This window comes from Panulirus ornatus, chromosome 6 (genome assembly GCF_036320965.1).
Source record: "Panulirus ornatus isolate Po-2019 chromosome 6, ASM3632096v1, whole genome shotgun sequence".
Taxonomy (NCBI): domain Eukaryota; kingdom Metazoa; phylum Arthropoda; class Malacostraca; order Decapoda; family Palinuridae; genus Panulirus; species Panulirus ornatus.
Window position 1 is genome coordinate 11,885,724 of NC_092229.1, and position 12,170 is coordinate 11,897,893.

At 44.3% G+C, this 12,170-nt stretch overlaps 1 long non-coding RNA gene across 1 annotated transcript in view; it reads right to left on the reverse strand.

Moving 5' to 3' along the window:
* Positions 1-12,170, reverse strand: part of LOC139748935 (uncharacterized) — a 102,621-nt gene that overhangs the window by 89,462 nt on the left and 989 nt on the right. The gene's annotated exons all lie outside the window — the stretch shown is intronic.

Here is a 12,170-nt window from a genome sequence, read left to right on the forward strand (position 1 = left end):
TCCTCTGTTCTTAACGCTACCTCGCTATCGCGGGAAATGGCGAATAGTATGAAAAAAAGAAAATATATATATATATATATATCTTTTCTTTCTTTCTTTTAAACTATTCGCCATTTCCCGCGTTAGCGAGGTAGCGTTAAGAACAGAGGACTGGGCCTCTGAGGGAATATCCTCACCTGGCCCCCTTCTCTGTTCCTTCTTTTGGAAAATTAGAAAAAAAAAAAAAGCGAGAGGGGAGGATTTCCAGCCCCCCGCTCCCTCCCCTTTTAGTCGCCTTCTACGATACGCAGGGAATACGTGGGAAGTATTCTTAATCCCCTATCCCCAGGCATAATACATATATAATACGTGAAGGTACACTCAGATATTTGTATGTACAGTTTACCAAACAACTTTCGCTCACTGTTAACTACTTTTACGAGTCGGTGTCCCTACCTTAGAGCATGGCCAAAGGGGAACTAGTCATCCACAAACAACAGCCTCTGGAGGAATGACTCCCTTTTGAAAATACTTTTTTGACAGTCTACTGGAAAGCCACGATCATTTGTTGTCACTCTCACAAACTGTTACCGACTCAAATGTCAATAAGGACCCAGACAAGCACAAGAATATGGTACCATTTCGACTCATATATCTTTCAAGGTCTTTCGTCAGCCCAAGAAATAATAAGACAATTTACAGATGAATGGCATTACAATGGAAACATGCATGTATACACAAACTAATACAGAAATAAGACAAAATACAATGCATGTAATGCGAACCGAAATGACTATCTACAGGGAGGGATCAATCACACTTTTAACAAGATCATACACGAGCAGAACTTAATCGTATTTTTGGGCAAAATGCCTCGAGCAGGACAAAGACAGTAACATTTAATCAAGCTTAGTGTGGGAGGCTTGCGCAATATGTCTGAGTGAGACTGGATAACGCAAGCGATACCCAGGGCTGCATAGCAGGAGAGAGAGAGAGAGAGAGAGAGAGAGAGAGAGAGAGAGAGAGAGAGTGGCGGTCTTGGGTAAGGTGAGAGGGGGTTGTTATATTGGAAGAAACATTTGGGAAAGGTGTTGTCTGGTTATGCAAAGGTCTTACCGTGCAGAGAGACCGTAATACATAGACGATTCCAGGCTTATGTACATATACTGGATTTTGTGAAAAAAAAAAACTATATATATATACATATATATATTCGTGTCTGAAGAAGATCTTCAGGGGATTGGAGATGGGTCTGGGGTACGTAAGAGGTGCTGGAATGCGATGTGGTGTGTGGTGAAGATGCTCTGATGTGGAAGAAGCGAAGGAAGGGTTTTCCAACGGGAAGAGACGTCTGGAAGTAGGAGGACAAGTGTGTGAATGGGGTCCTAGTGTGTATGCAGAAGGCTTAATGTTAGCAGGATATCACTTTGCGTGGAAGGATTTAGCGAGTACAGAAGAACGCTGGTGTGCGCAGACGGGCCCTGTTGTGTGTAAGGCTCCCGCTACATCCAGGGGTCCAAGATGTGTGTAGGGGCCCTTATGGGTACAGGGGCCCCAGTGTCTGTAGGTAGGGATAGTGCATTGCAAGCGGCCGAGATGTGTGTGGAGCGGCTCTGCTGTGGAGCGGCTCTGCTGTATGCTGATGGCTGGCGAGTGCAGACGTAACTGACCTCTCACACATACATGATCACTAGGACTCGCAAATACCCCTGTAGTGTTATATTCTAGAACTTCTAAAAAAAAAAAGAATATCTGAATATCTTTCCTAACGTACTATGAACAAGACTAGATCGTACGGTTAAGCTCACGGTATTGGAAATCAAAAATTGCGCGTGGATGAAGAAGTGGCTTACAGATTGAAAACAACGAGTGGTATGAAACGGAAAACCGTCAGACTGACTCAAGTGTTTCAAGCTGGGTACCAAATGCCCCATCACAGTCCTGTCATGTAGAATCAGGGCACTTCATAAGGTCACATCATCTGCCTATGACGCGACATTCAGAAACACGTCCGTCAAAGCGAGACTGCCAAAGGGAATTCAGACTGATAGATGGAGTGGCTAGAATCCCGATAGATGGACTTCCATGTAGGAAAAGGTATAGTAATGCGTCCTGTTTTGTTCAAAGACTTCCAACATATGTTCGGTAAGCTATCATGAGACATACAAGAAGAAATAGACACTGGGGTCATAACTGATAATGGTTTGAAATGTCCAAAAAAAAAAACACCCAGCTATACAGTATGTAAAGCAAACAAAAAATCCTAGGTTTCACTGCCAGAAATACAACATACAAAACGAAAGACACAATCACTTGCTCTAATGAACACCCTCGTTGGCCCCATGATCATCAAAATTCATTAAACACGAATAAAAAACTACAACAAGCACAGAAAAGAGCAACAACACTAATGCATAGAAACAGATCCCATAAAGGATGTCTAATGTGGTCTTAAATCCCATATATCAGCCTTTAATAAGTAAACCTTCTTAGGAAACACAATATGCACATTATTTCGTTTTCTATTTCCTTAATAGGTCTGAGCTGCCGCCTCAGATTATGCGGGTACCGACCAACGTTAAAATTAGGTTTTACACTGACACTTTCCTATGAAATTTTCCGAGTCTCTTCTCTCTATATTTCATACTGTTTCGTCCTCTATACTTTCACGGCGGGTGATGTGCCGGAAGGAGTGGGGAGAACCCTTCTGTTCTAATGTCTGAGCCACAGTAATGCTTTCTGTTAGTTATGCAAACAATGGACTAAAACACCTTGACATACACACCAAAGTTGGCTCTTATCCATCACGAAACGATGGCTATTTCTGGACACGTTTTATGACACCTTCAAACCTAATGTCACCGTTCGAGGAAGTACAGCACGAGGAGTTAACAAGTTAACTACAGTACAAATGATTATGTAATCCTGGGGGAGTAGGGAGTCGTATACAAACTGGTAACTGTGTTACGTCATCTTCGAGACGTCACGTGTTATACCCTCAACCATCTATCTCGTCTTATGAATAATGCACATGTTACTTGAAAAATAATCTATCGTGGACCGACTGGAATGAGCTTGTGGTCTCGAAGGCGCTTTGAGCCGATTTTGAAGGAGTTTCTTTGTGAATCAATTTGGTAACACGAGAGGTCCCTGTGTCATTCATGGATTTCATAATCGGAACACCTTGAACATACAAACAGTCTCGTTGACAGACACGTTCACCTTCTTCACCAGCGTGTGTACAAGTCAACCTCCTCAGATTTAGTTCCCTAAAATATTTAGTTTGCTGAAGGCTAGGTGGTTAACCAGAGTAAGAGCCGACACAACGCTGCACCAGCATCAAAAGCTGGTGAAGTTCGTATCAGAGTTTGGAGGGTAAACACTCCCTTGCAAACCTTAGGTCGTGAACTTCGTGTCGCAAGTACGTCGAGCAAAGATAAACAGTCACAATATTACGAGAAAAGAAAAGGCCATCGCAGGAACTACAGAAAATATTACAGCATGAAATACATATTTCTTATCATTACAGTAACATTTAATAGGTTATCTGTAATCTATTAGCGTCAACAACAGACAGATAGTGAGGATTTCTCACGTTTCTGGTCAGCATATCATGGGTGTTTAACTAATGCCTTTTACACATCGAAGCTCCAGAAGTTCGGAGACGACCCCTCCCAGTGTGTCGAAGTCTTCTGACTCGGGCGTTGTGAAGGAACTTTTGTTCCGAGGCCGTACATGCCTGCAGAGTTTCAGGTCGATCGCCTCGTGAATACGAAAGCGGCGCCCTATTGTGACACTTGTAAAGAAAAACGGAAGGGGAGAAAAAAATATCGACGTCCCGCCCCATGGGTGGAAGGCATGGGGGTGGAGAGTGAGGGGCAGTTTTCGAATGAGGGTGGTAGAGATATTACAGATACGATCTTTTCTTCGAGTGGCCTCAACTTCACACTCCTATCAACAAGCTAACAAACTACCACCGTCCATGGTCGACTGATCAACTATATGGCCAAATTCTATCTGCCTTCAGAGAGTATTTTCTTGTTCTTAAGTAGATTCTTGTAGACTTTGTGAGGGTTGTAGTCACTGACCCACAGTGAAGTGTCAACCTAACCTCAAATGTTCTAACCCTTCCTCTCTACGAGATGTCACCTTCCCTCCCACCAGCAGAGGTCATCTTCCCCTCCCACCAGCAGAGGTCATCTTCCCCTCCCACCAACAGGAGTTACCTTTTTTTCTCCTCCACCATATGTTACCATATGCTTTCTCCTCCACCATATGTTACCCTTCCACCCGCCAGCAGATGCTACTTTTCCCTCTTCCAGCAGATGTTAACCATCTTTCTCCAGCAGATGTCACCTTGCCCCTCTTCCAGCAAGCTACCGTTCTCTCTTCCAGCAGATGTTTTTCTTCCCTCCACACCCACCTTTCGAACCTGTCTTACAGCCAGCCCACTTTGCTCACTAACTCCTGTTAACCATATAATCTACACGGGGGGAAAAAAATAGGAAATTCAACAGCCCTAGGATTAAAGAGAGATCCTAATTAGAGAATATGGTTGAAAGAAATCAAACACCATATTCGGAGAAATCTAACGAAGAAAAAAAACCAATAAGGTGGCGCCTTTCGAGGAAAATCTAAACGATGGAGGAAGATTTACAGCGAACAGCAAAAAACATATGACACATCTAAGACTCGCAATGATTTACGTTGGGGAATATCGAAACCGTCACTGGCTGACGAGAAGGAAGGCAAACTGGAGACAGCACATGAAAACGTATCGAATATACACAACTCCCCAGATAAGCTATAATCTTCCCCCAAGTTTCGGCTGAGAGAAAAATGTATATTGAAATCTATCGGCCCAATCCCCTGATGCAAAATCTGGCAATGGAAACCCATGCTCGCAGGGCAGCACAGCACAGCACAGCACAGCCGGCTTGTGATCTTTTTGGCGGCCTCAATATTGCCGGAGGAGTTATAGATCAGCTGGAAACACCGTCAGACGGGGATGGAAGAGTCGTGGATCCAGAACTCTGGAAACCAAGCCAACGGGAATATGTACAGGGAGGAGGAGGAGGAGGAGCAGTAAGCTGCCTTTGCCTTAAGCCTTCGGGACGGATCTGCGAGTGAGGCTTCTCCACGAATCGAGACTAAAATCCGATGCATCGGACGGGGGGATTTAATGATTCTACAACCGAAAAGTTTTTTGCCCGTGGAAGCCGGGAGTCTCAAGAAGGGTCAATCCTTGAGCATATATTTACATCTAAGCTTTCCATGAAAGGGGTGGGAGGGGAACCTGTGGCAAGATGGGAAAACGACAAGTGGGCGTAAGGGAGGTTGAGCAAGGTCGAGTGATCGATTGGAATACTAATAGGAGGTTGGGTCGTCCACTTGAAGATACTGAGAGGCGTGGTGAAGGAAGGCGCCTGGTGAGATGGGAAGATCGAACGTGGCTTCATGAGGTAAAGTGAGAGATATCTCTCGTTGGCTAGAGAGATCAAGGGTTGCCTATTAGGCGAGAGATCGAGAGAGAGGACGCTAGAAGTTAGATATCTAGAAAGTTCTAATGAAGGAGAGATCGAGGGCTGTTTATCTGAGGTGGACGTACATCGAAGGAGAACTACCGAAGGAAAAATCAAGGAAGAACGAGTGAGGCAGAGGCAAAGAGCTCAGTTACCCTCGACTCATATTCGTAGGTCTCCAGCGACGTTCCTGTTACACCGAGGATGGGAAGGACAAGATGATGCATCGAGACTATGGCATCCTAAGGAAGTCTGCGATGAAGAAGAGAGGAATGGATGAGGATGAAAGAGAACCAGAGGATTTCCAAGAGTCAGACTGGGGTTGTCCAATGTCAAACTGAAAGAAGAAAAACTGTCATACAAGATGACATTGGGTTCAAGTCTTCCCAGGGAATCATTATCACAACACTCACTCGCTGTTACGACAGGTAATACTTCTCTTCCCTGAATTGTGTCATAAAACTGGTCCATTTGTCTTTGTGACGGTCAGTCTGGGTCGTGCAAGGTCACACTAGAACATTAGGTGCCATAGTGGGTCACACATGATGAACACCAGGGCTTTATATCGAGTTAGCGAAAAAAAAAAATGGTACATTTGACAGCAATTCATACTCAAAAGTATCAGCATTAAACTCGAGTGCAATTCATTAATACATTTCAACTGCATTATAATGAATAGGAAATGCGCTTTCTCAAATATGCAAATGGTCTAGTTCCCGTCCATGGAAAAGCCCACATTAACCCACCGTGGGCAATCTATTCCAGGCTGAAAACCCTTGCACTTCATTATACTGAAGTTATTCTGGGTCATACGAAGTCACCCAGATGCACTGTGGTACAATGGACCGTCACACAACACTGATACAATCTAACAGAGCGATTAAAACCCTTCCAGGCGGTGGACAGAAGAACCTCTGCAGATAGGCAAGTTCGAAACTTCTCGAGATGTATAAGCTCAGACCTTCAACAATGCAAGCTCAGAACTTACCCCGTAGTATAAACTCAAAAATATCTATGGGAGTGTAAGCTTAGAACCTTTCCGGGAGTGAAAGCTCAGCGCATATCTAGTACGGTAAACTAACACCATCCCAAGACGTGTAAGCTTAGAAACTCTTTAGTACTGTAACATCAAAACCTCTCTCAAGAAAGGAGGAGAAGAATCTTTCCAAAAGTGAAAGTGCTGAACTTGTCCTGGAGTACAAGTTCAGAGCTTTCCAGGAATGTTAGCTCAAAACACATCTAGCCAAGAACATCTCTTGTAATGTAACCCCAGAATTTCTCCAGCAGCGGAAGATCGAAACCTTTCCTGGAGTGTGCTGTTAGCTGAAAGGTCTTCCAGTACCGCAAGCTCAGAACTTCCCAGCAAGTGCAATCTCAGAACATACCTAGAACATATCTGAAGAGTTAGCGCAGAATCTCTCCAGCAGCGGAAGATCGAAACCTTCCCTGGAGTGTGATGTTAGCTGAAAGGTCTTCCAGTACCGCAAGCTCAGAACTTCCCAGCAAGTGCAATCTCAGAACATACCTAGAACATATCTGGAAGTGTAAGCTCAGAATCTCTCCAGTGGTGTAAAGAATAAGACCTTTCCAGAAGAGTAACATCAGAACCTTTCTTTTCAGGAGTGGAAGCTCAGACTTTCTTTAGGCATTTTAAGCTCAGAACATTTCCAAGAATAGGAACGGGAACATATAAAGCATTTGTCAAGAAATGTCAACGCAGACGAAAAACAATTCATACGAGTGATGGTTGATAACAGCAATCAAAGGATTACCATCACATGTAAACAAACTCTATCAAATATCAGTACAGTTACTACCCAATCATACCTACATTACGGCAATTTCTGTACACAGCGTAACAATCTTGACCTCTTAAAGCATGACTGTGAATGACCTTTATTAATTACGACGGTACAACGCTAGAGAACGATTGCATGACCCAAGGATATGAAGGCGTGACCTTTGACCTGATCCGTAAGAGTTTAGCCAAAAGGTCGTACCTTCACGTTCAAGGGTCGTTGTGACGTGCTCAAGGGGGTTAAGTAAACAAGGTTAATTAAAAAAACATTGAATTAATGAATAATAAAAGGATGATTGATAGACAACTAAACATCTTTCTCGCGAAACGCAACTTTAATCATTCCTCACACACTATGGACACTTGGTACTTGGAAATAAACAAAGCCGTCTTCCCGTTCGAAACTCCTGGAAATGAAGCCATAGGCGGCGTCCCCACGTTCGAAACTTTAACGCTAAGCACCTTGTTCATCTTCACTGCCCAATGCCAGGGGCATAACAGGGTTCGGCAAGCGACAGAGGTTTCAGAGATAAGAAGAGAGGTAGTCAAAGCGTCGAGTGAAGGTGGGAATCTACGAGTATGAGGGAGAGGTAGAGACATCTCTCGTACTAGTGATAACGAGAAGGCATTAAAAGAGGTGTAGGCTCGTCTCATATCTCTCACAGTGAGGCTGCAGGCCCAGCTGTGTATGCTGGCTGGGGGAAGGGGAGGTGGATGGGTTGTAGACGGATTTTCCCCATTCTGAGACTTAAGGGGCTGTAGGAGAGAGAGAGAGAGAGAGAGAGAGAGAGAGAGAGAGAGAGAGAGAGAGAGAGAGAGAGAGAGAGAGAGAGAGAGAGAGAGAGAGAGAGAGAGAGAGTGAGAATTAAGGGGGAAAGGGATCAGCGCTCTTCCAACCAACCATCCCCCATCCCCTCCTGCAACCTCGTTCTGAAGGGGATGGGGGGAGAGGAAGTGAGGGGTATACAGGTTGGGTGGAGATATACAAACACTTCAATTAGCACTAACCAGCTTGGGAAATGAACGGTCTCAAAGGGAAACATAACAGCCGTTTTCTCTCTCCTTTTTGCTAACCTGAAATAGAGGATTTTGTTGATCTATCTATTTAACGAAGGAAATTTTAAGCTTCGTTATATCAAATTCGAAAATCCGTGGCATCAAGATTTTGATAAGACTGACGAAGTGAGCGGTGCATACCAACTTGCTTTTTGACATGAATACTTTTTGAGATGAAGTTTCCGTACCACTTCTAAAAAGTTTCACAGTACCCAGTCATCAGTTCCACTTCTTTTTTTTCACTACTATACGACGTTCAAAGTGCGTCTTCTACTTGTAAATGTACTTTGACAACGCTTTGATCACCATCCCAGATCATTTCTCTACAGCAGGTCGTAAATTTGTCAAGGTTTGCCTCACCTGTCAAAACCTCTAACTCAAGACACGTTGGCCTAATTAAGTCTTATTCGAGAATCAAAGCAGCAAAGTAACCAATACGTATCTTACAACAAATAATTCGGATTTCAAGTTACAATACATAATACGTATAGCAGGATGAAATAACCCATACGTATTGCAAAAGAAAAATGAAAAAAAAATATCAAGTGACAGCAGGTCCTGAGCTATTGCCAATGCAAAATGAATATTTCAGCCAAGTTCCTCTTAAAATCAAAAGAAAAACTGGGGCTCTGGCGTTGGCAACAACGTCACCTACGACAAACCGTTAAGAAATGACATCCAGTGACACCAACGTTATGCATGAATTAACCCAGTGGAATGAAGGCCTGACGACACACACAAACAAACACACACACACACACACACACACACACACACACACACACACACACACACAGATGAAAAATTCAATCTCATTAAGCCAATTTACGCAGTAATATATGAAATAAGGTACACACACTAAAGGAACATGGGCTTTCCAAAATGACGAAAATGATGTCTTCCATTTATAGCATGACTGAATTCAAAGTGAATGCTGTACAGATACCTCCATGGATACTATCTTTAGAGATGCGTCTATCTGTGTGTGTGCAAACGAGTCTTTCAAGTTCACCCGAGTTCGGCGAAATGAATGGCAACGTCCGTGACAGAAAACGGAGGCAGAGGAAAATGACAGCTAAATGAGAAAGGTCTTAGCGAGAGTGCGAGACTAGGAATGAACGTACGTTTATCTTCTTTTTTCTTTCATACTATTCACCATTTCCCGCGTTAGCAAGGTAGCGTTGAGAACAGAGGACTGGACCTTTGAGGGAACATCCTCACCTGGCCCCCTTCTCTGTTCCTTCTTTTGGAAAATTAAAAAAAAACAGAGGGGAGGATTTCCAGCCCCCCGCTCCCTTCCCTTTTAGTCGCCTTCTACGACACACAGGGAATACACGCTACTATTGCCAGTGCAGTTACCCTTGGACCAATTTCTATAAAACTGTCCCGGTGTTAACTTAGAACCATTCTTTAATTGCTCCTGTACCCCAAAGGTGCGCGCTACTTCCACTATATCAGGAAGACGTAGACTCCTTTGGAGTGAGAAGTTCTTCGACAAGACCCCGTCCTCCTAGTGATACAAGGCACCCCCCCAGTACACAAGGCACCGTCGACGCTGGTGTTAAAGGTAGAAGAACAAAGGACATTTCCCCGCGTGGTGCCCGTGTTGAATGACTGTATGGGCGGAGGCGGGCACAATGGTGTAATGTCTTGCCTTACACGCTCAGCTCGGCTGGAACAGAAGGACCATCCTCTTCACAAGGTCTGGTCTCGTTGTCACGTCGACCCATCTTTTTCTTTCACGGCTGTTGTCCGTCCGTCTCCGTCGCAAATCACAAAGGCTTTTCGTACACGCCGTGACGTCAGCAGTTATTGAAGCCCGCGCTGTTTAACGATCCATCTACCAATAACCCTCCAAGGGACGAACAAGAATGGGTTAAGTAATATCTCTTATAAAAGGTTAAACCTTCTGCATCAGTAATTCGTCTCGAAGGGAATGATGAAAAACGGCGAAAAGAAAATAATATCATAAGACTGTAAACACAGATACATCGATACGAAAGACGGAAGCAGAGATTAAAGACAAGACAAGACAGACAGACACACAGACTAATTCAAAGGAGCACACACCAACGTCAACACGGGATGAAGTATGATATATACCTTATAAAAAGGAAGAAAACTGACCGAGACTGACAAAGGAGAAGTACTTGGTATCAGGACAAAGGAAGAAGGATGAAATCGTTTATCGCCGAGACGCTCACATGAAATGTTTTGAGTGATAGTGTCATAAAACCACGACGTGGGGCGTTTGTGGCGAGCAGCTGGCTAGCTGGGTGGGTGAAGGGGGACGGTGGGGAAGAGGAGGAGCTGACAGCCATGTTAGTGGAGGGAACTTAGCTTGCGGAAGAGGAGGCAGGTGTGTGTAGGAGGGAAGCCTGGCAACGGAGGGAACCCCACTCAAAGAAATATTGGATGTAATTACCCTTTTGTACAGTACGGGGAGGGAGTCGTACACTCGTGGCGCTCCCTATCTTTTGAACAATCACCAAAGTTTCATTGATCTAGGTATGCTGTCTGAATGAACCATGTCCTCAGTCATTCTGTTCCGTCAATCGGCCCAACTGTTTTTTTTCTTTTTTTTAAATTTTCTTGCATAATTTCATGTTACGTCCTGTGGTTACTCTATGTAGTGGGATCATGCTGTGTGTGTGTGTGTGTGTGACCTCAAACAATGGCACTCATGCAATGATGACCCAAAATTACCAAATGCTAAACTCACACGAATATACTTACAAACAAGACATTTCAAAACACGTTAATGTAGCCGTTTAAGCGAGGGCAGCGTACCCAAGCCTCGCTAATGCATGGAATCTTGCCCCGTAAAATGCGTCAATGACATACACGTCAAATTTTTTTTTCATTTCCCGTCGCTCAGTATGTATCGTCGGAGCTCCCTGAAGCATAGGCACAGCAAGTGAATATACGTATGTGTTATGATATAAGGCGTTAGAATTATCCACATCCCTTGCAATATAGAGCGAGAGTCATGTTAATGCGAACCTGCAGTTTGGCAACTCTGGCCCTGGAAATGATAATTCAGGTACCAAGTCATGATAGCGCTGGTAGTACTTTAATTCAAACTGGGGCATAAAGACTTATGAATGACGAATGATAAAAAGGTGTGGAGATAGCTGGTGGCAAAGGGTTGCAAAGGAGCTGGTTGCCTAAGGGTGTAGAGAGAGAGAGAGAGAGAGAGAGAGAGAGAGAGAGAGAGAGAGAGAGAGAGAGAGAGAGAGAGAGAGAGAGCTGTAGCTGGCTAGGGGTTGCAAGGAGATGGTCGTCAAGGGATAAAAGTTACCGCACTAATGGGAAAGGGAAAAGATGACCAATGGTGCAGAAGTGGAGCAGGTTTGTCATAAAGGGTTGGGAAGACATGTTGGTAAAGGGTTGAAGGATGGCTGGTGGTGAAGAGGAGAAAGGCCTTACCTGTGATGAAGGCTTGGGAAGGGTTAGTGGTTAGAAGGGGTTCATGACGAAAGATGGCAAAGGGATAGTAGTTTATGACTGAGAATGGATGGTGGTGAAGGGTTGGGGATAAGGCTAATGGCCAGTGGTTAGGAATGACTGATGAGGAAGTGCTAGGATGTTTTCAGATGGTCTGATGGTGAAGTGTTAGGATGGTCTGATGGGGAAGTGTTAGGAAGGTCTGATGGGGAAGTGTTAGGAAGGTCTGATGGGGAAGTGTTAGGAAGGTCCGATGGTGAAGTGTTAGGAAGGTCCGATGGGGAAGTGTTAGGAAGGTCTGATGGGGAAGTGTTAGGAAGGTCTGATGGGGAAGTGTTAGGAAGGTCTGATGGGGAAGTGTTAGGAAG